Genomic DNA, 25779 nt, shown 5'->3' on the forward strand with positions numbered 1-25779 from the left:
TGGTATTGGACTAGACTATTGTGGCAGAATATATTGTCCAAAGATGGCCACAACAGTATCTCTGGTACCATATGCTCTTTTAGAACTTGCCGCTCTCCCAGCAAGAGGTGAAATCTATCTGAGCGTGCATATGACTCACTTGTAACCAAAAGAATACAGTGCAAGTGACAATGCATGGCTTGTGAGGCTTTGTCAAAAAAAACAACAATGCAGCTTTCTCCTTGTTCACTTTAATACTTAAGCTTGGGGTCTGACTACACTGAGGCCACCACGTTGAGTGGCAGCAAGGCCACAGGTAGGTACTCTAGTTAACAGTCCTAGTCTCTTTAAGTTAAACCATAGCCCAGGTGCCACACATGGTGGTGAAAAAGCCTTGAAATTATCAAGTAATTATTCAAATTATTCCAGCCCCCATCAGTTGATCCCAACCTTCAAGTCTTTCCAACTAAACCCCAGTCATCATAGAGCTGAGATGTGCCCTTTTGGAGTTCCTCACTCACAGAATCCATGTACACAAGAAAAAGAGTGTTTTATGCCACTGAGTTTTGGAATAGGTGTTAAGAAACAATACTAACTGGAATAACTTATGCCAGTTAGTATTGGGGGGAATAACTTATTCCAGTTAGTATTAGTAGGGGGAAAAGTTAATCTCATTTCTAAAATCACATGTTTTTTAGCCTAAATAAAGTTAGTCTCCCTATCTACAAAAGATTGACAAAATTAAATGTGATAAAGTTATATATGGGTGCCGGTCCGATGGCCTAGCGGTTAAGTGTACATGCTCTGCTTCGACGGCCCAGGGTTCGCAGGTTTGGATCCCGGGCGTGCACCGACGCACCACTTGTCAGGCCATGCTGTGGCAGCGCCCCATGTAAAGTAGAGGAAGATGGGCACAGGTGTTAGCACAGGGCCATCTTCCTCGGCAAAAAGAGGAGGATTGGCAGTGAATGTTAGCTCAGGGCTGATCTTCCTCACAAAAAAAAAAAAAAAATTATATATGGACTTTCTCTTGTGTCTACCACCAAAATTTTACATAAATAAATCAAACTTATACTACCCACTCCTGATTTTCACAAATGACATTAAAGGTCTTTTATACTTTAACTCTTAAATAAGCCCCACAGAAATTATATTGACATTGGACATGAACAAACCATGGCCACAGGTTCATATGCTAGCTAAACTGCTTATATAAATTGTGATTTTTCCCCCCTCTGAGTATTAGAAGAATATTCTCTTCTTATTATTCAGAAAGAATGATTAACAAAGTCCAATATCACCTAATATGTCTTTTATGTGTAGTCTACAATTGATGATAATCATTTATTGCACAACCTAAGAGTCTGGAAAACATACAGACATTCTAAACAAACTAGTTTTAAAAGGGAATAATTAAAAACTAGCCATTATAAATGCAATGAAGTACATGAAATCTTACTAAACTGCAACCACTGACTCAAGGCAATGGAAACTGGTTCTGAAATAACCTCTCTAGCACTATTATTCAGAAGACCCCTTTTATCCATTCCAGTATCTGGAAAGAAAAAGAGAGAAAGAAAAAAGACATATCAACAAAACAAGTACATAACATGGTGAGGGGTGAAAGAGCATGACTGACCGACCACTGCCCCACTGATCCTCAGGGACGCCAAGGTTGGGCTGCCCACCACCCCTTCCTCCCCAAATCTTAGTACATGGTTCTCACTCTAGCTGGAAACATTCTGGAGCAGAGGAGTGATAGAATCACGTCTATAGTTTAAGAAGATTAATCCAGTGGCTAGGTTAGGTTGGTAGAGAGGCAAGGAGAACAGAACACAATTGCTAAAGTTTAGGCTCAAAGAGATAATAAGGACTTAGATGAAGGTAGTAAAAGTAAAATTGGAAAAGCTAAAGTGAAAAACTTTTTGAAAGAAAAATTAACAAGATTTGGTAATCAAGTTGGGTAAATCTTGAACTATTACATCAAAGACCTCTTCTAAATAGATTAGAGAAGATATAAAGCTAGATAAGATTAATTTTTGGTTTCTGTGCCTGAATTAAACATGACTGAAATTATAGTGCAACATCAAGAAGAATTAATATACAGACATCTAGCTGGAACATGAAATATACAAAATCACCCAAAATTCTGAGTTATCCAAAGATAGGGAAGGTATCAGCCAGTGGAGTCTTTCAAAATGGCACTGTGAATATAGAGATGAATAGAGCCAGGGAAGCAAATGCAAAGGGTGTTCACAAAAGCATTCAAAACAGTTAAGTCTCCAGCTGATGTCCACTATGTAGGCTCCGTTAGAACAGGATATTATTGTCTGTATTTTCTTCACCATTACATCTCCAGCATCTGGAATTTATTGAATAAACTAGTAATTAAACTACATTAAATACAACCTCCATAAAATACAACCTATGGTAGCTTCAAAGGATTTCTTACAGATCTGTAGCTTTTAAAAATCCCAGCAAAGGGGGTCCGGCCCAGTGGCATAGCGGTTAAGTTCACGCACTCTGCTTCGACGGCCTGGGGTTCACAGGTTCAGATCCCAGGCACGGCGGGCCTACGCACCGCTTACCGAGCCATGCTGTGGCAGCGTCCCACATATGAAGTAGAGGAGGATAGGCACAGATGTTAGCCTAGGGCCAATCATCCTCAGCAAAATCAGGAGGATTGGCAACAGATGTTAGCTCAGGGCTAGTCTTCCTCACACACAAACAAAAAAATCCCAGCAAAGGAAAGAAAATGGTAGTCAAACTAGAACATAACGAAATTAGTTCATACTTTCAGAGTGTTTAAAAAGCCAAAAAGTTTGAATTAATAGAAATTAAACCAAATTTAGAGGGAGAAAACTAAAGTAAATAGAAGAGGAAAACATAGGATTAATAATTTTAGTTATAAATATAACGTCTTCCCTACACCCTCTTGAAAAAGATAATGAATTAAATGCCGAGATGAAACTGAAAATTACTAAAGGTCAATAAACAGTAAGAAGCAGCTTAAAATGGATAATATAATTTATACAATAAAATGTAAAAAGATTTAAAATATCTTGACATTGATTTTACAAAATTGGTAGGCCAAAAAAAATAAATAAATAAAAATATCAGGGGAACAGAACAGATCCTGAGCAAAATCAATCACGCAGACTGAGAGGTTGGAAAATCATTACAAGGGTACTATGGGCATTGCCTCTAACAGTTTCATAAGCAGCCTATAAACATCTGGGTACAGGTATTACAGGCCTTTAAATAGAATTTAGAAATTATTTAACTGAAACTTGGTATTTAGTTTTTTATTCAAGCTGTTCAAGTCTAATTATGAGGGGAAAACAGTGATTTAATACAAATTTAAAGATAAACTTTTATATAAGCAAGAAACTCACTGGGACGCTCACTTTACATGGACGTGTAAAATCCTTTGTTACATTCTGCTTAAAAATGCTTTTTAAAAAATAAACAGTTATGTTCTGTTGGCTTGATTTTATAAATAAACTCTCTCAGAAGGCATTTCTCTTTTTCAACCCAACTTGTAAAAGATGCAGTGTTTGCCATAAGAAACGGGTAGGGTGTCGCTATGGGAACAACATTTTAATATGTTAAAACACCAGTAGCTTCAAGGAACAATGAGGTAAAGAAAAACTTAAGAAAAAAGACAATCCTAGTATTTCATGATACAACCATTATAATCATACTACTGCAACAGAGCTTCATATACTTGTCTCTTTCTGTACTTGGGAGGGAAAGAATTAGGAGATACATTAGGAGATAATAGCAGAGTATTAGGGAAGCAAATTATTAATAACAGCTGTTTTGAGTAAGACTAAACAGATGTAATCAGGTCCTTCTCCCAAGAGATAAAGAAAAGAAAGGACTCCAATGTGAGGTAAAACTACTAAGGGACCATCCCCATTCATAATCCTGGAAATCCCTCAGAATCAAAGTATAATAAGTGTTCTTTCAACTCAAGCCTGGAGAAAATGGGGCAGGGGAAATTAAGTAATAACTGATAACAGGTAAGGCCTGAAAGTGTTCCATATATAATTACAGACACCTAAGTGGTTTTTTCTCTTAAATCTTATCTTAATTGACAATTTAGAAAAATGTTTTAAACCAGTGGTTTTTTATTTCATCTGTATTAATAAAGAACTGTAGTTATGTTTATAGCAAACACATCATAATCGATGAGAAAGAAAGAGTACTAAACACTTCCAAAATGAAACTTGCCTACAGAGAACTGGCTGTTCAGACCCCAGAGTCAGACAAAGATTTAGAAGGAAAAAAGTCCACTGATTGCAGACCTTTTGCTATAGAGCAAAGGATATTTACTTTTAGATTTTGAAGAATAACATGGAATATATGGAAGGACTAAGAACAATAACACTCTGCATTTGTATAATTCCATAAGGTCTACAAGGTACTGTTATATAAATTAAATCAGCTGCCATTTTTTCCCTAAGATATCAAGCTAGAAGGGATAACCATTATTAAGTGACACATCTGAACAGGTTTAATAACTATATTATAGGTATTATTATAGGTCAACAATATAATACTGAGTTTAAATAATATGAATTTTTCAATAAGCGGGAAAGGCAGAAACACGAAAGACAGAATTACGTTATATAAGACGATTTCTTAGGAGGGATATCAAAACACATTTAAAAAGTTAACTTAGGGCTGGCCCCGTGGCTTAGTGGTTAATACGCGAGCTCCGCTACTGGCGGCCCAGGTTCGGATCCCAGGCGCGCACCGACGCACCGCTTCTACGGCCATGCTGAGGCCGCGTCCCATATACAGCAACTAGAAGGATGTGCAACTGTGACATACAACTATCTACTGGGGCTTTGGGGGAAAAAAAAGGAGGAGGATTGGCAATAGATGTCAGCTCAGACAGAGCCGGTCTTCCTCAGCAAAAAGAGGAGGATTAGCATGGATGTTAGCTTGGGGCTGATCTTCCTCACCAAAAAAAAAAAAAAAAAAAAAAGTATAACCAAAAAAAGTTAACTTAGGTACAAAAGATTCTTGATTGAGCTGCGATGAATACTGAACTGTTCTATAATTAGTAACTGATCACCCAGACCCTTGCCACCCCCTCCTTTTCACTACCTTTTTTTCCCACTTTACTGTTGGAATGCTTTCCCCTCCCTCCCACACTACTCATCTTTTAAAGCCCATCTTAACTACGTCCTTATCTATGAAACTTTGAGAACACCATGTCCAAAGTGGCCTCACTCCACTTATAGTACTATTCCTTAAGAATGTATTCATTCACAGCCTTGTAGTACTACTTATACTCGAAAATGAGTCTTCTCTCCCCAACCAGCATATAAGCTCCGTGAAGGAAAGAACCATGTCACATACTGCTGTTGTACAATCATCCTCATCATCCAGACCATCACTGTCTCCTCTCCCTCCTCCTCCTCTTAGATGTCTCTAAGGCATCTCAAACTCAATATGTCAAAAAAAAGAGAAGAAAATTCTCCCTCTCCTCTCCAACCTAGTTCTCTTCTAGAATTTCTTTTTCAAAAAGAGCCACCACCATCTACTCAATTAGCTGCTAGAGCCAAAGAAATCTAGAAATCCTTGCCACCTATCTTTCCCTCACTGCCCATATCCAATTCATCAATTTCTATCAGTTTGACCTCAGAAATACCTCTCAATTTTTTTCACTTTCTCTCTCTCCTAGCCTGGATTTCTGCAATGTTTTTATAACTACTCTCCCTGTGTCTTTTTCCCCAGCTCTACTCTCATCTATTGACACTACAGTCATAGTGGTAATTTAAAAAAAAAAGCAAATCTGATCATGCCATTCCCTGCTAAAGCCCCAAATCTTTAACACCCTACACAGCTCCCTGTGCTGGTTCCGGTTAAGGGATCTTTCCCTCTCAGGCCACTCTCATCCTCACTCATCATTCCAAGCACACTGGCATCCTCTGTATCCTCAAATGTGCCATGCTACCTCATGCTTGCACACAACGTCCCTCTACTATTTGCCTAGTTAGTGCCTGCTCGTCCTTCAAATCCCTGCACAAGCATTCCTTCCTTGGGAAATCCTGCTTGATGCTCTAAATTTAGATGATATTCTCTTATTATTCTGCCGTAGTACTGTGCTTCTCCTAACCTCTTATCATATTGTGCAAATATTTGTTTGTGTGAATTATTTGCTTATTAACCAACTCCCCCAACAGACTTACAGTGCCTAGCACATAGAATAGCCAATATATACTTCCTGAATAATAATAGAATCTAATATTTAACGAACCCTTTATACCACACACTATGCTAAGTCTTTCCATACATTTGCTCACTTGATCTTCCAAATCCCAATTAGGTAAATAATATTATTATCCCTATTTTCACAGATGAAGAAAGAAAGATTAGTAATTTACACAAGATCACAGAGTCATTGAGTGTAAGAGCTGGGACAGGAACCTAAATTTGTCAAACACAAAAACTCATCCTTTTTACCATTAACTGAACTTGCCTCCCTCAAACCATTGCTTACAGGACTCAATAAATACTTGTTGATTACTTTAAATGTCTACTCATACTAAGCAGATAGATATTAAGATACTTTTACAGTAGGATAAAGAGCAATGGCAAAAAATATTTAACCAGAGTTTCTTTTAATTTGAAAATATTAATTCATTGAGTTACTAGCAGGTTACTAACCGGGTTCCAGAAAGAGAGACGTAGATGCCCTGGGAATAAAATAGCTACAGAAAGAGGCCTCCATTGACGTGAGCGAGGCTCTGTGCTGGTATAACATAAGCCTTGCTGTGGGTAACTATGTCCCCATTTCTGACTTCATCAGGAGTCCAAACAGCCAAATCCAGGGTCTCTTGATGGGATTTATTATACTCAAATTAATTGGGGGGTAGGGAGGAATCTTAATGAATTCTCAAAATGCTTTTCTGTGTTCAGCTTAACCTGGCTAACTTACCAAGAGGTAGCAATAGTGCCTGTTTTACTTCCTAGCAAGACTAATTAACCCAAAGACAGTGCAAGGAAGCTCATGTCTACCCAGAAGTGGATGGATAGAGAACAGATTTGAGTTTGTCAATAATATACTAATATGAAGTTTGTAGGAAAATTTCTTTCAAAAAGTAGTTAGAGCTGAATATCAGATGTTTAAATAACAACCAAGTCATACTTAACAAGTTCTAACTCAGCTTCTTAATTATTTGATTTCATTAACCTAATTATGGGTACAAATAAGCCCATAATAAGCTGTCTCATACATGTACATAGTCAGGATGTAGGGGAGAAATGATCACTTTCAAAAGTAATTAACAAACAAACACTACTAAGTAAACTCAATAGATGAAATAATTTCTCTCAGATTAGTGCCAGCTGCTATTTAACAATTCATTTGTGTTTATAGTTAAATTTCTTCTGATTCTGAGACATCTTTGAGCCTCCCTACTCAGAGTGACATCTTCAGACCAGCATCATCGGCATTACCTAAGAGTCAGAGGGAGAAGGTCAAATACCGTATGATTTCCTTTATTAAGTAGTAGATAATAACAACAATAAACAAACACATAGAGACAGAGATTGGATTGGTGGTTACCAGAGGGGAAGGGGGGAGGGAGGAGGGCAAAAGGGATAATTCGGCACGTGTGTGGTGATGGGTTGTAAGCAGTATTTGGGTGGTGAACATGATGTAATCTATGCAGAAATAGAAGTATAATGATGTACACCTGAAATTTATACAATGTTATAAACCAATGTTATTGCAATAAACAAAAAAAAAAAGGAAAAAGAAATTCAGAGTATCAGGCTCTAACCCAGACCTACTTAATGAGAATGTGCATTTTAACAAGATCCCCAGATGATATGTAGGCCCATAAAGTTTGAGAATTTCTGGATTATAGAATGACCAGCTGTGATGATGTTGGAGACAGGGTAATATACGAATATAGGCAAATCCATAAAGACAGAAAGTAGATTAGTGGTTGCCAAGGGCTGGAAGGAAGGGGGAAAGGGAAATGACTACTACTGAGTACAGGATTTCTTTCTGGGGTGATGAAAATGTTCTAGAATTAGATAGTAGTGATGGTTGCACAACTGTGTGAATATACTAAAAACCAATGAACTATACAATTTAAAAGGACGAATTTTATGGTATTTGAATTATATCTCAATTTTTAGAAAAGAAGAATAATAGCACTAGCCCTTTGCAGTCTCTCCCATGAAGGAGTCTAACTGGTTATTTTAATACCATATGGTTGATAAAGCTATTAAAAAATTTTTTTAAAAAAACTTAAACATCTGAATAAATATATGTAATACATAAAAATACCATAGTAATAGTTGGCTATTAAAATTAAATACGGAGGGGCCGGCCCCATGGCTTAGCGGTTAAGTGTGCGCGCTCCGCTACTGGCAGCCCAGGTTCGGATCCTGGGCGCGCACCGACGCACCGCTTCTCCGGCCATGCTGAGGCAGCATCCCACATACAGCAACTAGCAGGATGTGCAGCTATGACATACAACTATCTACTGGGGCTTTGGGGAGAAAAAAGGAAAAAAAAAAAATTTAAATATGGAGAGTTACATTAAAACCATTCTCTTGAATAATACCACCCAACTATTTCTCTTTCCTATTTGTATAGACTATCCAATGTTCAGTAGTTGTATTTTGTATAGACTATGAATGGCAAACCATCTACGTCTTCATAAAGAGAAAAGAGAAGAAAGGATAATGAATAGCTGGAGCAGAAAGGGATATATAATAATTTAGGCTTTAATAATTCCTTGAAATTTTGCATTTATTATATTTCTATTTATAATATTAATATACGATCTTCTATATCTTTCCCAAAACTAAGCAATCAAATCTGTGAAATTCAGATCGCTATCTTCACCTAACCCGTCCCCCTCCTGCCCATCCCTGCTCTTTTGCTTAGTAAACTGTGCCATCATCCACCTAGCTATCAAGAGAGAAACACTGTGGTCAACCTTGTCTTCTCTCTCATTTTCCATCACTAAATGTCTGCTTCCTAAAAGTCTCTTAAATCTCAAATATTTCCCTCCAACCCCTCTGTTATGCTCTACCATCAACCATTATCATCTTTCACTTTGGCTTCAGCAAAAGCTTCTTAATAGGTCTTCCTACATCTACTCTTGCCCCTCTCCAATCCACTCAGAAGGCTAAGATGGTCTTAAAATTCAAACTTCATATTCTCTCTTAAAAACCTTCAATGTCTTCCTGATGTTAAGCTAATCCTTAGTAATTTACAAAGTCATTCAAGATGGCCCCAGCCTAATATGTCAACATTTCTAGTCCCAACTCTTCCTCTCAACCCAACCAGGAGTCATCTTTCATTCCTTTAATGCACCAAGCTCTCTAGTCTTTATTTTGTATTTTTTATACTAGTACTTTATTGAGGTATAATTTACATACAGTAAAATGCACAAGTCTTAAGTGACCGACTTCAATTTTGACAAACATATACACCTATGTAACCATCAACCAGATCAAGACATAGAACATTTCCATCACCCCATTTCCATAAAGTTCTCATGTGCCCCTTTCCACTCAACCCTTCCCCACACTCCAGGCCATCACGATTCCAATTTCTATCACAATAGATATTTCTGTTTTTCTTGAATTTCACACAAATGAGATCATACCCACATGTATTCTTTTGAGTCTGGCTTCTTTTACTCAACTTAAAGTTTCCGAGATTCATCCATGTTACTGTGTGTATGTTTTCTTTTTTAGAGTCGAGTACTAATCCTTCCTGTAGATATACCATAAATTGTTTATTCTATTGATGGATATTTGAATTGTTTCCTGTTTGAGGCTATTATTAATAAAGCTGCTATGAACATTCTTTACGAGTTTCCTGTGGTCATAGGCATTAATCTTTCTTGGATATATATATACACCTAGAAATGAAATTGCTGGGTCATACTATAATAGGTATATGTATAAATGCATCCGAAACTCCCAAACTTTTTACCAAAGTGACAGCACCATTTTATGCTTTCACCAACCCCAGTTACTCCATATCCTCACCAACAATGGTATAATCAGTCTTCTTAATTTTAGCCATTCTAGTAGATGTACAGTATTTTTAAATTTAGTTTAATTTTTATCAAAATAATATATTTATATGTTAAAAAACAAAATAACACAGGAGAGATTATAATCAAACAATCCTCTGATCCATCCCTCCCCTTCCTCATATACAACTACTTTTAACTTTTTCTGGTTTTAGTTCTTCTAATTATTTTATATCTCTAAGTGTTTATATCACTATTCTTGACTGACCAACTTTAAACATTGTTGATTTTCTGATATAATAGATGAAACTATATAGCTCACTTACCCTTCCATCTCCATCTTCCCTTTCCATCTTCTTATACTCAGAGGATCATTTTTTTTCTTTTTTTGTGAGGACTATTAGCCCTGAGCTAACATCTGTTGCCAATCCTCCTCTTTTTGCTGAAGAAGACTGGCCCCGGGCTAACATCCATGCCCATCTTCCTCTACTTTATATGGGATGCCACCACAGCATGACTTGATAAGCAGTGCATTGGTCTGCACCTGGGATCCAAACCCGCGAACCCCAGGCCGCCAAAGCAGAGCGTGTGAATTTAACCACTACGCCACTGGGCCAGCCCCTCAGATGATCATTTTTAGTTCTTCTATTATTTACTTTAAAAATTATTCTTAACACGAATTTTTTGTTTCAACTTTGAACAGTACCTCTATTCTTTACATATTTGTGAGGATAACTGTAGCTGCTGCAGTAAATAAACCCCAAAATTTCAGCTGCTTAACACAACAGAAATTTACATATTGCTGTTAGAATACTAACTAATTTGGTAGGTTTGAAGGGAATTAAAACAATCTATTCTTCCGTAGTTGTTCATAAAACTAAGGGCACTGGTGCTCTCTTTCACTTCTAGGCCTTCCTACGTGTTATTTCCTCAGGCTAAATGTCCTTCCCCACTCCCTTCTCTCTCCTTCACTCAGCCAGCTCCTATTTGTCTTTCAGATTTACGCGGCCACAAAATCCCCGAGGAGCCCTCCCCGACTCCCAAGTATGGGCTGGGTGCTCCTCCAGCACTCTGTGCTTAATTCTGTCATGGCATTGATTACACAGTTGAAACTGGTGTTTTCTTATCTGTCTCCCCCAAAACTATAAATTTATTAGGGGAAAGGGAAAAATTTTATTCACTAATGTATCCTCAGCACTATGCCTGGCTTATAATAGATACTCAAATATTTCATGAAAAATTGACTTATTGAATAATTATTCATATAAATATTATTTTCCACCTGTCTTGACATGAGTACAGCCATGTTTGGCCGCTCCACTGACCTACAGCCACCAGCACAAAAAAGAAATACAAGGCTGCTTTCTGCGTGGTGGGAACTGGCCCTTCTCTCACGGAGGGAGTTGCAAGTTGTAACATTTCAAGGCTCTTGGAGCGTCGTAGCACGGGATGGACTGGCCATCTGTGCCGGGCTGGGACGATAACCAAAGAGAACAATGCACGTACGCAACTACTGGGCTGGGACGTTAGCCAGGGGGCTCAGTGCACGTACGCCACTGATAACCATTTGTGCATGGGAACACTAAATGCTTGCTCTGCAAACTCTGTAGTTGCTTACTCTGAAAATTACTGATGGTATAAAAACTGCTGGAGACTGAGATCCAGTGAGAGTTCCACCTGTGGAAGGGACACCTTGCCCAGGACGTGTGATCCTTGCCCAGCCGTGTCGATTGACAGGACTCTCCCGGCAGTGGGGCGTGGATGTTGTGAGTAATTGATTTGATATGAAGTAATTGATTTGATGTGTTCTCTTTTCGGTTAACCTGGTGTTTCTCTTTCCGGTTGATTTGTGTCATTTCTCTTCAGCCGATGTGGGTGTTTTCCCTTTCCAGTCGGGCTGATGTTTTTTCCTCTTAATATTTGACCTATTTGATCTGTTTGCAGACTGTCACCTTTACTATCCTCTATATAATAAAATATACCTTCAGCCCATTTGTTTGGAGTGGAAAGTGTCTTTTACGTCTCCGATCGAATCCCCGAACCTCTGATAACACCACCACTTATTCATTAAATGATACATGGGTATGGGAAGGAGAATCGTAATGGATCCAAGATTTTAGATAATGAAAATAGTGCACAAAGTTTAACTTTATATTTCAAATAATAATTTGCCTAAGAAGAAAGTTTAAAATCTTCCAGTACTGAGAAAACTTTATCAGACCAAACACCACAGCCTTCAATTGTTGCTAATATCATTAAAATAACAAATTCAAATAAACTATTGTATTTATTCAATAATTTATTAAGAGCCCACTTTGTTCCAAGCACTGTACTACACAGATTCCAAAGATTCATGAGTGAACATATCACATACAATCCCTGATCTAAATTTTATGAAAGCAGAGTGAATCTACACTAAAAATATAAAATGCTAAATAAATGAACTTATAAAATGCTAATATATGAACCAAAAAAACCCCCACAACAATGGGAATCTCAATTCCATGAAGCCCACTGAATTGTTAATTTTTGTTTTAGAGGAAAACTAAAGCATTTCAAATTATTAATAACTTAATTGAGAAATTGTTTATATAACAAAGGATTTCTTGTGCTTTCTGGGAAAATACTGAGTATGAACCTACATAGCATGCATAACTGAATAGATAAGAGACAGTCCCAGATAAGAAGAAGAAAAACAGAGAAACAAGTACAGTCTTTGTGGAATCACAAACGGCTACAGTTGTGGAACAGACCTACTTTTGACAAATGGTAGAAAAAAAGACAGAAAATATATAGGAGGTAAGGAAGAAATAAGAGAAACAACAAATAGGATGGACAATAGGAGAAAAAGAAGTGAACTGGAAAACCAAATGACAGGGTAAAAATATTACTTAGCACACTAATAACTTGCACATTTATGTTTTGAATTCAAGGTAAGAAGTTGGGGAACAATTAGAATTTCTCTTCAGAATCTCCTGTTGAACTGTGAAGCCGACAAGTTAATCAACTCACATATACTACGGTGTAGATTTAGCACAACACAAAGAACAACGGGAACTCAGTGCCCAAAGCAACACACTGAGAGTCATTTCAATGACATGTTCCACAGTTAGGTACGCATCTATGACCTAATTAGCATTTAGATATTATAATAAAAATGCCTTATTCTTATATATTTAAATATGTTATTTCATTATAAATCACTCTATTTTTTTTTTATAATAAGGGATGGATTATAATGACTTTTTTAAATCATGCATGTAAATAGATTATCTCATCTGAATTTCAGTTCAGGATAGTAAAGGAGACTATAGAATAATTGTTATAAAAGGAAGAATTAGGTCAATTAGGGGTTGAGAAGCAGTGTTCTAGTATCTATACCTAGGAGTGAAGTTACTGGGTAATAAGGTATATGTATCTTAACTGTCCTAGATAAACAAATTGTTTTCCTCAGTGTTGTAATATAATAATTTACAATTCCACTAGCACTATATGACAGTTCCAGTATTCTACATCACTGTAAATATTTAATACTGTTACTAATCTGGTAGGTAAAAAATATATATCTTATTGTGGTTTTATTTTATATTTCTCTGATCATTAATATAATTGAGCATCTTTTTTATTTATTGGCCATTAATATTTCACTTTTTAAAAAAGTTCCTGTTTAACTATTTCGCCTATTTTTCTATTGGATTAAAAATACCTATCTTTAAGAATTCTTTCTGAGGAGGAATAGATTAAAGTGAATGCCATGCCAGCAACATCCAAATACCAAAATAACAAACAAATTTAGGCCTATTAATCAGATTATTTTAATATAAGGTGGTATAGCAAACATATCAGAAAGGCAGACAATCCAGAAGAAGAAAAAGCTGTTTAAAATTAAAACTTACCTATAGAGCAAAAAGGTGACAGAACAGCTTGTACCAAAACCTCAGTTACTCACTACTCTGCAGATAAGATTTTTAACTATCTTTTTCTTATTATGATATTATTTCACTGTCAAGAATACCTAGCATTATCTTGGGCAAATTTTAATCCTTTGGCAGTCATTTTGTTCCAAATGCTAATTTACTTTTAACTATTTGAATCCTATATTATCCAATAACATCACCAAAATCTGCAAACTAGAATTTCCAATTAATTAGAACACTCTTCTAAGAAAAATAGCCCATTCAAACTTTCAAATTACTGAGCTGCTAAGTATCCTAAGAACCTTGTAAACCAACATTTATGTTTTATCAGTTTATCTCATCCCATTACACACCGCCCATTATAATAAAATAGAATCATGTTTTTGAACAATCATCTTCCTCCTTTCAAAATGCAGTGTGTTAACTCTAATTTGTATCTGTTAAAGTGCTACTTCATCTTGACTTTGCATTGTTCTGTCCAGTTATTTGCTTATTTATTATTTAAGTCAAAGATCTATATTAAAAACATGAACAGCCCATGTCACCTGAAAAAGAGATATAAGGCCAAAGTAACAGAATACTAATATGTAAGACTATGTCTTTTTTTTTTTTTCCTGAGGAGATCAGCCTTGTGCTAACATCTGTCAATCCTCCTCTTTTTTTTTTTTTTTTTTTTGCTGAGGAAGACTGGCCCTGGGCTAACATCCACGCCCATCTTCCTCCACTTTATATGGGACGCTGCCACAGCATGGCCTGCCAAGCAGTGCGTCAGTGCACGCATGGGATCCGAACCGGCAAACCCCAGGCCGCCACAGCGGAGCGCGTGCACTTAACCACTTGTGCCACCGGGCCGGCCCCAAGACACTATGTCATTATGATAATCTACTGGTACTTGAAGTAACTAAACTCCTTAGCCCAATTATGCTAAATTCTTTGCTACAATGTGTTACTGAATTAAAACCCTAATGATGGGCTCTCCCTGTTTTATGAACCTTATCAATTTAGATTACTTGTCCACTAGCTCTCTCCACTGACTCAAGATAGCTACTGATTGGCCAAGTGCCTCCATTCCTCATTTACCTGGTTACTACCTGTAACCTCACCAGCTGCCTCCCAGGTCCGCCAGCCTGCCTTAGCTCCTTTATTATCTCCCTGCCTCCTCTTTTCCTCCCAGGCAAAGTCCTACCTCCCAACGCTCACTGCTTGCATAATACAATTTCTATTGCTGCCTCTGGTTGTCATAAAATCTCCTAACCTCTGACACTATGGCTCATCTCCCCTAATCTCTACTCTAGTTTCTAATGTCTCGGACCCCTGGCCAGTGACCTGGACCTGAAGAGCTTATTCCCATTTAGAAAACTATGACAAGGCAAGATATATCCTGGCATATAAGATTTTAATTCTGAATATGTTTCTCCACAGAAACAATGTGATAAGTAGTTCTCAGGTACTATAGTACTAGAGTACCATAGTCCAAACTAAAGCCATAGATCCAAACTAAAGCCACCCACAACTTATCTTTCCATCACACTAACAAATTCAATTTAAGAGAAAGAAGGAGGGGATGTGGAGAAAAAGGAACCTCCATACACTGTTGGTGGGAATGTAAACTGGTGCAGCCACTATGGAAAACACTATGGAGATTTCTCAAAAAATTAAGAATAGAACTACCATATGATCCAGCTATTCTACTTCTGGGTATTTACCTGAAGAACATGAAAACACTAAGTTGAAAAAATATATGCACCCCTATGTTCATTGTAGTATAATTTACACTAGCCAAGATATGGAAACAACCTAAGTGTCCATCAACGGATGAATAAATAAAGAAGATGTGATATATATATATATATATATATATACACACACACACACACACATAGACACACACACACCAATGGAATACTACTCAGCCATAAAAAAGAAGGAAATCTTGCCATTTGCAACAACATGGACGGACTTCAAGGGTATCATGCTAAGTGAAATAAGTCAGAGCAAGACAAATACTATAAGATTTCACTTATATGTGCAATCTAAAAAAAACCAAACAAACAAAACAAAACCAAAACAAAATCATAGACACAGAAAATAGATTGGTAGTTACCAGAGGAAAAGGGGGTTGGGGGGAGGGCGAAATGAGTGAAGAGGATCAGTTGTATGGTGATGGACTAGACTTATAGTGAGGATTACCATGTAATGTATACAAATATCGATTTATAATGTACACCTGAAATACATATAATGTTGCATACCAATTTTACCACAATAATAAAGGAAAAAAACAATGTGGAAAAGGTAGCTAAATAAACCATTTGTGCTCTTGAAAAGAGAGAGAAAGGAGGAAAGCTAACCCTCACTGAGAACTGATTATGAGCCAAAAGGCTTACGTATTTTAATTTATCCTTATTACAATTCTGTGAGATTAGGTACTATTAATCTCATTTTATACATGAAGAAACTAAGGTTCACAGAAATCAGATACTGATAGTTGGTTTATAGGATTAATAATTTTTATTAGGCAAAAAAATTAAAAAAGAGATTGTACAGACTGAGAAAGATGTTTAATTCCAAATCCAAATAAATCAGAATAAGTAGTCTGAAGGATGAACTAGAAATAAAAGTGGAAATTAGCCATATTTTAACCCAAGAGCTTAGATGCACTATGTACCGCTAAAATATATGCAAGGGTCAGACTCTCTGCTTTCACAGGCAACTTCTCCCTCCTAAGAATTTATGATTCTTGAACATAGTTGGAAAAAAGTGCTTTGTCAAAACATTTCGTGAGATTTAGTTGATATTCTGGTTCTATGGTGGTGCAGAAAATGACCCGGAACATTAGCAAGTTAAGAGGCTCAGGGATTCTGAGAATCTAGGGAACCTGTGGATAGCTGCATGGCCTGCTTCCTTGGCAATGCCAGCCCTAGAAGCAACTCAAGGTATAACCTGATTCCCCTTTGAAACAGCTTTATTTCTATAGCTACCTACCTAGAAAATGGGTCCCTGTACTAATAGCAACGTGTCCAAGATAGACATGAGTAACAGTGAAGTCCAGATATAACCCCAAGTCTATCTGAATCCAAAGTCCATATTCCCTCTCACTTTACAATCTGAGACCAAAGGCATATTTTTCAAAATACTTTGTTTTCCCACTTCAATCTCTTATTTTAAATCTAGAATTACCAAGTTTATGTTAAATTTTGTAATTTAGTGGCCTCTATAATAATACTCTTTAAAAATTAAATGTATTGGGGCTGGTCCAGTGGCGTAGTGGTTAAGTTCACGCACTCCACTCCGGCAGCCCAGGGTTCAAAGGTTCTGATCCTGGGTGTGGACCTACACACTGCTTATCAAGCCATGCTGTGGCGGCGTCCCATATACAAAGTAGAGGAAGATTGTCACAAATGTTAGCTCAGGGCCAATCTTCCTCACCAAAAAAAAAATTAAATGTACAGAGTCTTAAAAATAATTTACTTTGAACACAGTGAAAACAACTTCAACTAAAAATTATATTTACTTTGATTAGAGTTTAAATAGGAAAAAGTTAATATCAATAATAATAGTAATAATAATAAAAATAACCCTTTACTGTGCATTTATTTTCAGGCTCTGAGCTAAGCCCTTTACATACCATTATCAGATTTATTTTCAGTCCTTTACTGTGCATTCTATCACTAGCATAATTTTGCTTCAATATTATTCGAGAGAAAAATAAGTAATACTCAAACTGGGAATTAATAGCCAATTTAATCTAATTAGAGCCAGAATACAAAATTGACCATTTTTAAATTTTTAGGAGAATTGAAATAAGTCCACTGATTTACTTAGTAGGGAGGGATAGTGACATAGCAGGAGGCCAACTCTTCAATCATAACCCACCAATTCTTCGCAGAGAGAAAGGGGCTGCAGCAACCACAAATGCCTAAAGGCACTACTTCCAACCAGCTAGTCTATTCCCCTAGAGCAGGGCACGAGGGAGGAGTGGAGGAGTTTTCAGTTACATCTATGACTTCAGTTACCACACCAATCCATCTTCCCCCACCATAAAACACACGCACAAATACACACACATAAGAAACTGGTGAGCAAAACCAGTATTACCTCATCTCAAATTGTTCCTTCTCACTTTTATCACCTTTATACAAAACCCCAGAAATCTATATGGCCCACCTCTTTTCTACCACTGGCAACAAGAGCTATTTAAATCAGGTTCTGAGGGCCAGCCCTGTGGCTTAGCGGTTAAGTGCGCGCGCGCTCTGATACTAGCGGCCCGGGTTCTGATCCCGGGCATGCACCGACGCACCACTTCTCCAGCCACGCTGAGGCCGCGTCCCACATACAGCAACTAGAAGGATGTGCAACTATGACATATAGCTATCTACTGGGGCTTTGGGGGGGAAAAAAAAAAAAGGAGGAGGATTGGCAATAGATGTTAGCTCAGAGCCGGTCTTCCTCAGCAAAAAGAGGAGGATTAGCAAGGATGTTAGCTCAGGGCTGATCTTCCTCACAAAAAAATAAAAATAAAAAAAAAATAAATCAGGTCCTAAGAATACAAAGATTTATCAAAATATACTTCAAAAGATGCATGTGTACACACATATACACACACAAATAATAATAACAACAACTATTAAGAGACTTATGATCTAACATATACAGTAAGGCAGACAAACACACCACAGGACTGGAGAATCTGCTGGCTGACTCCTTTTACCTGCCCCCTCGTACCTTACCTTTTCAGCTCTTGAAAAGGAAATGAAAAGTGCTAAAGTATGGTTCCTCCCTATGCACTGACCCTGTATCCATTTCCTAGATTCCTCCTAAAATAATCCCAAATTCCATCCCCAACTCAATACAAGATTTCATTTTTCATTATACAAGTCAGTAAAAATATATTTATTTTGCCAAGGAAGCTAAATATATACATGAGAAAAGTAATAACTATCACTATCAAATGCAAAAAAAAAACCAACAAAACCAAACACACACATTTGAAAGAGGAAAAACTCTATGCTGAGTCTTCAATCCCAAAAGTAAACTTTTGTTTGTTTCTAAGCAGGACACAAGGATCACACCAAAAAACAGATTTTTCTCAAAGGCAATTTCATACGTAATTTATTTAGTTCTTGTCTCCTAAAATCGTGCCAAACTTTTTATGAAAATAATTATTACAGAAGATCATGTTAAAAGTCTACTGAGAGGCTGGCCTGGTGGCATAACGGTTAAGTCCACATGTTCTGCTTTGGTGGCCCGGGGTTTGCTGGTTCGGATCCTGGGCGTGGACCTACTCACCGCTCATCAAGCCATGCTGAGGCGGCGTCCCATATAGAAGAGCTACAACTCTACAACTATGACACACAACTATGTACTGGGGCTCTGGGGAGAAAAAAGAAAAAAGAGGAAGATTGGCAACAGATGTTAGCGCAGGGCCAATCTTCCTTAAAAAAACAAACAAACAACAAAAAAAAGACTGCAAGGATTGCTTAAAAAAAAAAGTCTACTGAAAAAAGAAAACTTTTTCTACCTTAAGTGGTTTTCACAAAAATCTTTATAGTTAGATTTTTGTCCCTTTCATAGAAAGGGCAAAAATAACTGAATTTCACATCTATTTCCACAAATCTCTATCTACAAAGCTGGACACATATTTAAGGAAAACTCTGCAGTAACATAAAAGCAATTGAGATGATATAATTAAATTACCTTAATGAGAATAAACAGGTATTTTTCAACCTAAAATACATGAAATTTAACAAAATAGTTTTAAGGCTGATAAAAATAAATGTTAGTAAGAATTAGACCCTAGCTCATAAACATTTTAAAGTTCTTCTCAAGTAATCCACAGCAAACATAAATATCAATTCCATTTCATAAATTTAAAAAAGCAAAAGCTTATTCCTTGAAGACAAGGGAAAGTTCCAAGCATTCCACTGAAGTTTACATAGTGGCCTGCTATAACACATGGTGGCAAGAAAGGAAAGGAAATAGTGGCAAGTCTTTTAACAGCCACTCCACCCTACCTGCACTGTGCTATGCAGAAAAACTGCAAGTCACAGTCCATTACAGCTGATCCTACCTGTCACCATGGGAGCATCAAAGTTGGATGCTGGGGGATACATAACACTCTGGACAAAACTGAGCATAGGTGAATGAGAACGTGGCTTCTCAGCAATGCTAGCCAGAACTGAGGAAGACGCTAGTCTGACAAGAAGTTAGGTTTTCTCTACTTCTCTTCCTTCCTCACCCTATGCCCTCTACCCTACTTCCCTTGACTAATTTTCCTCTCAGTCTGTCTTTACTTTCTTTGGGATTATCTCAATTTTTTGAAGAGTACTCAAGAGTTATATCTCATAATCTTTCTTATATTCCACGGAACCTAGCACGATTAATAAATGTTCCACCAATTTATTTTAATAGTTGAAATTTGCCTTTGTTTTACTGCAGATCAAATTATATTTTATAAAAAATTAGGGCCAGCCCCATGGCATAGTGGTTAAGTTCAACACACTCCACTTCATCGCGGGTTTGGATCCCAGGCGCGGACCTACACCACTCGTAGGCCATGCTGAGGTGGTGACCCACATACAAAATAGAGGAAGATTGGCACAGATGTTAGCTCAGGGCTAATCTTCCTCAAGAAAAACAAGAGGAAGATTGGCAACAGATGTTAGCTCAGGGCAACTCTTCCTCACAGAAAAAAAAAAAAAAATTAACAGAATCTCCACCCTTGTGGGTCTGCATTTTTGCAAAGAAAAAAGTCTGGAAGACTATATATGAAATATTAATAATGATTATTAATTGTTAGCATAATAGATGCTTTCAACATCCTTTTTCCACATTGTCTGAGAATTTTATAATGAACACATTTGAATTTCATAATCAGGAAACAAATTAACGGGATCTGAATTAATGGTGTTTAGCACATTTTCAACCTAGTGACCTTATGATTACACAGGCCATAAAGGTAACAAACTTTATATTAGCACTCCCCTGTAATCTCACGCTAAAAGTGCTAATATTCACATGTTCTTGGTATGTTCATCACCCAGAATTACTCCTTTATGGCATATTGTAAACTATAAAGCACTGTACAAAGATATGGGGTTATTATTCACCTTTGGTCAATAAGGTTCAAATAAAATTAAAATGTGATATGACATTCTTTGTTAAAGAGACTTGAGGTAATAACACATTTTAGTTCTTAAACTTCTTCCCATTCTGTACACATTCTTCCAAGTTCATTCCAAAACTATAAGTTCTTTGACTTCTTTTCTCTTCATCAAACCCTATTCTCAGAAGTTCTTCTGCAGTCACAGTCCCACCATTTTGGAGTAATGAGTGAAATGTTCCTAATTTTCTCCACATCAAAAGCCTCTTACCTCTGAGCGCCTATATGAACTAGAAAATACTAGGAGTTAGATAATATTATGAGATATAGAAAGAAAAAGGCAAAGAACAAGCTCTATCTGCTCTTTAATATATGGTGTTGCCTAAATTCTCCCCAACCTTTCAGTCCCTCTTAGCCTCTTTACCACCTGACACTCCCTGTCCTTCTACCACATCAACCAGGAAAACTCCAATTCTCCCCTCTTACACTGGGCCCCTAATGAAGAAAAACGTACAATCATGCAGACTGCTGCATGGTCTCCTATTTTAGGTGGACTATAATACTTCTATAATCTTTGGTCAGCAAATTTTCACATATCTTTCATCAATTATTTCAAACTTTCACCACTTAACATTCACACACACACAAAAGAGGCACACAAGCATGTAACCACCTCATCATCTCCATAGCAAACTGATATACGTTGACACCATCCTTCCTTTTTTCACTACAGTTTCAGAGAATAAACTACATGTTCCATTTCCTATTCAAGGCCAATCCCTCCAGCTGTGCTTGTGATCCACTGATTCTTACAAATTCCTCTTTTACAGACCCTTGATCCACTAATAATTCCACATACCTTTATTGATTTTTGCCCCCAAATTTATTGAGGTATAATTGATGAGCAATAAACTGCACAAATTTAAAGCATAATATTTATGAGTTTTGATATAGGTATACACCCACGAAACCGTCATGACAATCATGATGAAGACAAGATGTACGTCAGTAGATGATATAGATAAACAAACTGTAGTACATCCTGACAATGGAATATTATTTAGAGCTAAAATGAAGTGAGTTATCAAGCCATAAAAGACATGGAGGAATCTTAAATGCATATTACTAAGTGAAAGAAAGCCAATCTGAAAAGGCTACATACTGTATGATTCCAAGTATATGACATTCTGGAAAAGGCAAAACTATGGAAACAGTAAAAAGATCAGTGGCTGCCAAAGATTGGCAGGGAAGGGAGTGCAGGATGAACAGGCAAAGCACAGACGATTTTTAGGGCAATGGAACTATTCTGTGTGATATGATAACAATCCACAATGGTGGATACATATCATTACACATATACATTATACAGATACATACATATCTGTCCAAACCCACAGAATATACAAAACCAAGAGTGAACTCTAATGTAAACCGTGGGTGTCAATGTAAGTTCATCAATTGTAACAAATGTACCACTCTGGTGGGGTACGTTGATAATAGGGTAGATTATGCATGTGTGGGGGTAGGAAGTATATGGGAACTCTCTAGACCTTCCACTCAATTTGCTGTAAACTTAAAACTGCTCTAAAACATAGTCTATTAAAAAAAATCATATAGCAATTTTGGATTTGAAAAGTACAATAACTGAAATGAAAATTTCACTAGAAGGGGGCTTAGCAGCATATCTGAGCTGGCAGAAGAAAGAATCAGCAAACTTGAGGACAAGCAATTGAAAGTATCCTGTCTGAGCAACAAATAGAAAAAAAGAATTAGGAAAAATGAACAGAGCTTCAGAGACTTGTGAGACATCATCAAGCCTATAAACATACATATAATAGGAGTCTCAAGAGAAGAAGACAGAAAAAAAGGGGCAGAAAGAATATCTGAAAAAATGATGGCTGAAAACTTCCCAGATTTGATGAAAAACATTAATCTACTCATCCGAGAATCGCAACAAACTCCAAGTAGGATCCACACCTACACACATCATAGTCAAATTGTCAAAACACAAAGACAAAAAGAGAGTCTTGAAAGTAACAAGAAAAATAACTCCTCATGTACAAGGGATTCTCATAAGATTAAGAGCTGACTTCTCATCAGAAACCATGGAGGCCAGAAGGCAGTGGGATAACAGAGTCAAAGGGTGAAAGAAAAAGACCGTCAATCAAGAATACCATATCTAACAAACTATCCTGCAAAAAAGAAAGGAGAACAAGTAAGGAAGGAAAAAAGAAGAAATTAAGATATTCCCAAATACAAAAACTGAGAGAATTCATCACTAGCAGATCTGCTTTACAAAAAAATACCAAGGGGAGACCTTCGGTTAAAATGAAAGGACTATAGAGAGTAACCCAAATTCTCACAAAAAATAAAGAGCACTGGTAAAGGTAACAACAGGGGTAAAGAGAAAAGACAGCATAAATGTATTTTTGTTTATAACTCTTTTTTCTTCTATATAATTTAAAAGACAACTGCATGGAGGCAGCCCAGTGGCGTAGCGGTTAAGTGTGCACGCTCCACTTCGGTGGTGCAGGGCTCGTGGGTTCAGCTCCCGGGCGCACACAGATGCACCGCTTGTCAAGCCATGCTGTGGCGGCATCCCACATAAAGTAGAGGAAGATGGGCACAGATGTCAGACCAGGGCCACTCTTCCTCAGCAAAAAGAAGAGGAAGACTGGCAGCTGATGTTAGCTCAAAGCTAATCTTCCTCACCAAAAAAAAAAAGACAAGTGCATAAAGCAATAATTGTAAAACTTTGTTAGTGTGCTTATAATATACAGAAATGTATGCACTTAGCCACTATGCAATAACATCCATGCTACACTTGTGTCAAAATCCCTATAACATTGGAGGCTAAGTCGCTTGGGTAGCGATAATACTATTCAATCTACAAACTCTGCACACTTTCTAAAGTTCTATTAAGTAAACTCTCAATAAAAATACGAAGACTGGGGGGGCTAGTCCAGTAGCATAGCAGTTAAGTGTGAGCTGCAGAGGCCCGGGGTTCGCAGGTTCGGATCCCAGACACACACCGACGCACTGCTTGTCAAGCCATACTGTGGCAGCGTCCCATATAAAGTAGAGGAAGGTAGGCACGGAAGTTAGCCCAGTGCCAATCTTCCTCAGCAAAAAGAGGAGGATTGGCAACAGATGTTAGCTCAGGGCTAATTTTCCTCACATAAAAAATACGAAGACTTGGGCCGGCCCTGTGGCTTGGCGGTTAAGTGCGCGCGCTGCGATGCTGGCGGCCCGGGTTCGGATCCCGGGTGCGCATCGAGGCACCGCTTCTCCGTTCATCCTGAGGCCGAGTCCCGCATGCAGCAACTGGAAGGATGTGCAGCTACGACATGCAACTATCCACTGGGGCTTTGGGGGGAAAAAATAAAATAAATAAAATCTTAAAAAAAAAAAAAAAAAAAAAAAATACGAAGACTGTGAATGACTTTAAGAGCTAAGCTTTTCCAGCTTCTGCACAGCAAAAAAAACAATCAACAAAACGAAAAGGCAACCCACTGAACAAGAGAAAATATTTGCAAACCATATATCTGATAAGGTTAATATCCAAAATATATGAGGAACTCATGTAACTCAACAGCAAAAAACTAATAATCCAATTAAAAAATGCACAGAGGAACTGAATAGACATTTTTCCAAAGAAGACATACAAATGGCCAACAGGTACATGAAAAGGTGCTCAACATCATTAATCATCAAGGAAAGCAAATCAAAATCCCAATGAAATATCACCTCATACCTGTTAGAATGTCTATCATCAAAAAGACAAGAGATAACAAGTGCTGGCAAGGATATGGAAAAAAGGGAACCCATGGATTCCTCAGCATATAGAAGTTTGATTCAGAAAGGACATCTACAACTGGGTTTTCATTTCCTAATAATCAATACCTTACATTTCAGCTGTTTACCCAATTAACTCATGGAAGGCAAACTCGTGCTATATGAAATTTTGGTCCTCTAAAATACTGCACACCAATGATATTCATATTGGTTGAGATAACATTTAAGAATTTTAGAGAGTTAAAAATGAATTATCAAATGTTTATTCTGGTAGAGCATTACAAACACCACTTTATAATTAATGGAAAACTGCCAAATTGAAATTTCTTAAACAAATTTATATAATAAAGCAAACTTAGGATCATGGACTGCTAGTAGAATTTTTTTGGTCTGTTTATCCACTTATTTAATCAACAAACATTTATGGGGCACCTGCTATGTGCCACGCACTATGCTGGGAACTAGGGATAAAAAGACAAGGTCCCTGCCCCCCGAAGTGTGCACACTCTAGTGAGAAGCTCCCATTCTGAAATCAAAGAATTTACAACTAGAAGGGACCTTATAGTTCCCTTATTTCACAAACAAGGAAACTGGGACTCATGGCTAATTTAGCACTAAGGCAAAGAGAGGCTCAGGTCTAAAGATTTCCTGCCTCATGTTCTTCGCACCACACTTTTTCTTATGACTAAGAGTGATGATGGAGTGCTTCCAAGTGAGTGAAGCAGACACATGGAACTGTGGGCAATACATGTAATAGTTGCCAAATTAGAGACAGAAATATGTAATGGAAGTGGACGATATAAATATTTAACAATTTAAAGACAGAAATCCCTAATAGATGTGATTTCATGATAAAGCCCCAATAAGAAACTCAAGAACTAAAATAAGGTAATATAATAGTAAGCCTTCTAAGCCATAATTATGGTTTTGCCTGTTTACTAATTTATAAAATGGGGATATT

The 25779-nt window shown here is 37.3% G+C and overlaps 1 protein-coding gene across 2 annotated transcripts in view; it reads right to left on the reverse strand.

Moving 5' to 3' along the window:
* Positions 1-25779, reverse strand: part of CDK19 (cyclin dependent kinase 19) — a 158189-nt gene that overhangs the window by 78226 nt on the left and 54184 nt on the right. The window lies entirely within an intron of this gene.

The sequence above is a fragment of the Ceratotherium simum genome, chromosome 19 (genome assembly GCF_057802395.1).
Source record: "Ceratotherium simum simum isolate JZ-2026a chromosome 19, ASM5780239v1, whole genome shotgun sequence".
NCBI classification, from domain to species: domain Eukaryota; kingdom Metazoa; phylum Chordata; class Mammalia; order Perissodactyla; family Rhinocerotidae; genus Ceratotherium; species Ceratotherium simum.